We start from the raw sequence: 5,583 nt of genomic DNA on the forward strand, positions 1-5,583 counted from the left end.
GGGGTTCGCAGTACTGGCGCGCGCGCCGGCGCGGCTCGCGATCGCAACGTGCAATTCGTAAGGTCTAGCGCACATTGGATAGGTCGATTGTTTGGGTAGATATTGTAGTTTTTATAAACTCCTTTATGACCTGATATTAAATCGTAATATTACGTCAACATATCTTCAGGTTACGTAAGCGGATCCCGCGAAAACGGGATTTGAACGCTAGCAGAGCGGAGAGGTGCGGAATCATCCATTCTTTACTAGCGAGAGAGTGTGCGTGTCTCCGCTTCGTTCGTCACCACTCCGCTGTGTTCAGTGGGAACGCACCCTTATTCCATGACACTGCTTCTATACAAACCTTTAAATCAAATTACTCTTAGGTAAAGAAGAACACATGTTATTATACACATTATATATTATATATATATTATATAACACATAATATTACATAATCAAGAACACTTGAGACATTTCATTTCCACTTACTTGACTTTACGTACAAACAAACATGGCGCTCGTTCGTTCGATTGATCGATCGTAATTCGTATTTATAACGTTAGATAGAGCCACAGAAGAATAAAGTAAACTATAAAAAAAGTGTGTGTGAATGCGTCGCATGCGGTATTGAGTTCAAGCGAGTTACGAAAACGTCCATACACCTCGCCGCGTGCGCAGAGTGACAATACGACTGCAAACATTGTACTTTACACTACATTACGTGTACGACTGGACTCGATTGATAGTATGATTTGTAGTAACTGCTGTTAAGTCAGCTATTAAACGCTTGTCTTATGGACATGAAAGATTGTGAAAACTGGGATATTGTAAAATTTAATAAAAATATCACGAAAAATTAAAATACCTATATTAGAATACTTTTAATCCACTGAAACATAAACCTTAGTGGGTTCTTTCTAGTAGGGATCTTCTTATTGTGATATAGACTCAATCAAAACCTAGTCACACTTTCAAACTTTAATTTGAGTTAGACTTTTTTTAAGCTAGATAGAAAGTATGTCCAATATACTTAAAGAAAAATACAGGTTCAGTCAACGCTAAATAGTCCACGACATCGTTCTTAAAAGTTCACCACAGAAAAATATTTTAAATGATAGGTAATAATTGGATATTTAACTGGGGCAAAGATAAATTATAAAATCGTAATCTAGAAATAGAAGCCAGTCTAAGATGATCAAAAATCAACCTTATTTTTCTTTCGAGTTATTTTTATCGCGATCGACGAGACGTTTGACCGCTTTTATTGATGACGTCACAGGACACTATTTCCACACAAACTCCACAGAAAACTTTCGTTTTGACGTTTCGTATAATTTATCTCATGTGTCTAGGTTGTCAAGTAGCCTATTCTTAGGCACAAAGGCTAACGGTATGTAATCTACTGATTAGGTACCTAATAGTTATACTACGTAATGTTTACACGTCATTAGATTTATTAACGGCAACAATTTCTTCAATGACAAAAAACGTTCTAAAATTAAATTTCATTGACATTTGTCTGCAAAAAATCAAGGGTAAGTTTATTTTTTAATTGTCGTGACCAATTGACCGCACGTTGCAACCGCGGTCGACGCCACGAGGTATCAAGTTCATATAGCGCCGCGACTGTCACTTGTCTACTTGGCTTGTCTACACACAGATCATTGATCCAAATTACGCCCATCCGCTACTAGAAGCGAAAGTTGTAACCGCGTTACGTCGTAGAGTGAATTTTAAATTACATCATCCAAAGTTTAGCAATAAGATCGTAACGATTCAAAGCTAGAGGTTTGGACTATCGTAGTGAGATTGACTCTTGTTTGTTTAGAACTAGGCTGAATTACTCGATCGTTCGAAAAGTAAGATGATTCCTTGCTACGGAGGGCACAATAAACCAATGTCTTCAGCTACTATTTGCATTTTAAGAAAACGCCCCACTATACTAGAGTTGGTACTGTCGGTCACTAACAGTATACACCACAGGAAGTTATGATAATTAGGCATTTAGATATTTGAAGACCACAGGTGCCACATTCCCGTACGTGTAAATTTTATTTATTTATTTATTCAATTCAGGCAACTAAGTCCCATAAAATATATACCCTAACCTAAGAATACATACAAAATTATAATTATAATTAAAATATTAAACGGACGTGTAATAAATTATGTGCTTCGTAAAGACGCCTCTAGTAGCAGCGAAGCGTAATTAAATTCATTGCTCTGTGTCTACCATTTACGTGACATTGACTATACTTACCGAGTTGTGGTCGGCGTGACTGTCACAGTCCGGTGACAAAACTGACTCAGTTTTTAACTTAGCGATCGTTATTGATTATGATATTAACCTTCAGTTGTTTACTATTGCTTTTAGTAAGTACTTATAGTTTCAGTTGAAGAAAATCTTGTGGAATTAAATACTATAGCCTTTAGAGTTATTGAACAGTGGCTGCAAATTGGCAAATTGTCACATCAGGATGTCGGATGAATGATGGTTATTAACAACAGTTGAAAATCAACTTTTAATTGCCGTCTGGAGTTCGAAGATGATAAATTTTAAAGCTAAGCTCACACTCCTGTATCATAGGGTTCATAGTCTCCATCTTAGGACTTTATTTATTATAATCAAATGGATTTGCTCTTGACACCATCCTGCCTCTTAAAGAGGTTTTAAGTTGGTGTCGACGCCGTAACGAGCTTAGCCAGAATGTGCCTATTCAGTCTTGACTTAAAGGAACTCTAATTGTAAGTTGAAGGGAACAGCGGGAGTGCATTTACTCCTTGCCTGTACGCATTATATTAAAAGTGTGAAGTACATTGTACGATACAACGACAACGAGCTTACAATGTCACCTCAGCCGGTTTTTTTTTGACGTGACTTATTGTAGATTTGCCGCAGATGGCAAACTACTTGTCCTGACAAATTGGGAGTGCTGGGGGCTCTCACCCGGTACAAAATTTAAGACAAAAGGCCTGAGGGTGCCCAGTTGGTCGCGAACCTCGGCTCAGGGCGTCGTCTGAGAGGAAGAATATTTGAAAGAATTAATCGAACCGATAGCGATAAGCGCTGAATGAGGGAAACGGTTGACCAAGCCGGCGGGGTTGGAATAGGGGTTCTGAAGTGTTTGGTATCGCGAGCTGATTGGCCGCCTCTATGGCTAGAGTAATCGGGTCGTGGGGATCGTATATTATGTCCTTCGGAAGCCGATACTTTTAAGTACCGTCCCTGAGCGGGATGTATTCGGAAGCCGCAACTACCAGCGGATTTGGGTGGTGCGGAGCAGAATCGAAAAAACGTTTTGAAGCTAATTTGAGCCATCGGGCAATGGTTGGCAGACCTAGGGTCAATGTGAAGATTTTCATCGCGAAGGAAAGCTTCAGCACTTTTCGTCTAACTTAGCTCAACGCAACTCACTTCACAATACCAACTGATACTACTTACTACTAATTTAAGCGAGTAATCGTTACATGAGGCATCGACCTTTGGCGGCACAATAACCCTGAGACCAGGGTTGATGAGGTTATTAATACACCTCATGACCCACACGATAGAAGAAGAGTTTACAATTAGCAATCATCGTGTGTACTCACTGGCATTTTTATACTCAATTACTGGAACACCGTACCGTATTTGCCTTTAGTTATCTCATAACATTTCATCACTAAGTTTATATATACTTGGCCTTTACTAGGATATCTACTTTCTGCGAGATTTACATACAAACTTGTTCAACATTTCACCCCCGAGGTTCGATGATGCAATACTAAAGGTTGTAACCCTCGGGGCACCTGGCCAAACAATACTAAACTTTCTCCAAGATTTACATAATGTGCAGACAGACATACTTACTTAATGCTATTTGCCTGGCAAGGAAGTATATAAATATAATTCGAAGCTTATCTATAAAAATATAAAAATACAAAGAGAAAATTGGGTCGTGTATTAGGTTCAAGATAAATTATGCAATTGTGATAACTAAATAAAGACAGATCTAAAATTAACGAAAAACATTTTCTTTTTTTTGTTTTAAGTTATTTTTGAATTTTAATCAAGAAAATAATAATAATAAAAAATATAAAATAAAAAATAAAATAATAAAAGAACGTAATAATAATAAGTCAGACATTTTATCACATTTTTCTGTGACGTCGCAGTGTGCTTTTTCATACAAATTCCATAGTAATTTCGTGTTTTGATTTGACAAGTTGGAAACGAGGCTATTTAAATCGACAAAAAAAGTTTGCCTCGACACGGGTAAGTGCTATAAAACAAAAATCATTTACAAATAGTTTCTACAAATGTTTCAATCTACTCTCTAATAATCAATAGCACTATGTACATAATAGCCTAATTAAAGAAACTCGCAGTAGGTCAGAGCGAGTCGATTGTGGTCCAATTACAGAGGATAATTGTAACTCGTTGCGCAAGAGTTGATGTAAGAGCGGACTAACCCGTCCCTACAATACGCCTTACTACTATTGTGAGGGTTGGTATGGTTTCAACAGAGCACTGTAGCTTTTCATACTAATGTATGCTTCATAGTATTATTAGTGTTGTGATGTATGTTGTTGGTCGTTGTATATACATTTTTGTGACTGTAGATAATAAGCAAAGCAATAATTATTTAAGACAAAGTTGTACCAATGGCTAAATGACACAGTTTATTATAATGTTACTTAATGAACTTATCCAATGATTCATTAACGTCCCCACTGCTGGGGCACGGGCCTTCCCTATGGATGGATAGGGAGATCGGGCCTTAAACCACCACGCGGGCCCAGTGCGGATTGGTGGTTATTAATGACTGCTAATGCAGCCGGGACCAACAGCTTAACGTGCCTTCCGAAGCACGGAGGAACTCGAGATGAAAACTTTTTTTTGTGGTCACCCATCCTATGACCGGCCTTTGCAAAAGTTGATTAACTTTAACAATCGCAGACCGAGCGCCTTTACCACTGCGCTACCGAGCTCCTCAGTCCAATGATTATTTACTATTATATAAGGACATTTTTATTTTATTTTAATTTTAAATTGCCTGTTTGTGTTAAAAACATAGAAGGGAAGATAGAAGGAGAGAGAGGAAGGCGAAGACCAAGACGAGTTTAAATGGAGTAAATTAAAGAGAAGGCGAACGTCGTGTCTTATCGTCCTTATCGTGCGAATTGCGAATTTTTCGAACTATATCGTCATTTTGAATAAGGGTAAGGGTTTAATTTTATTTTAAATTATGTTTCTTCAACGATATTGATTATTACTAAAACAAAACGTTTGTTTTGAAATAAGTAGATATATGATATAGCAAATGTGGTTGAGACAGAATTTGCGTTTTATATTTTACAGGCACTGCGACTGTGTAAGCAAATGTAATTTCGCGGTGTCTATTTTTAATACACTTATTTTTAATCTTATTCATTATAGTTTATAAAATTGAAATAATTATTGTATTCCTATTATAAGACATGTAGGTACTTACATCACAAACACCACGCAATATTCAATTAATATTTCCATCCCTGTCTATTTTTAAAATAAGAACAGATTGGAGCAGTCTACTTTTTGCTTAAGAATAAAGGGTTTTTACAAAAATAAAACACTATATA

Source organism: Pectinophora gossypiella, chromosome 3 (genome assembly GCF_024362695.1).
Source record: "Pectinophora gossypiella chromosome 3, ilPecGoss1.1, whole genome shotgun sequence".
In the NCBI taxonomy this organism is placed as follows: domain Eukaryota; kingdom Metazoa; phylum Arthropoda; class Insecta; order Lepidoptera; family Gelechiidae; genus Pectinophora; species Pectinophora gossypiella.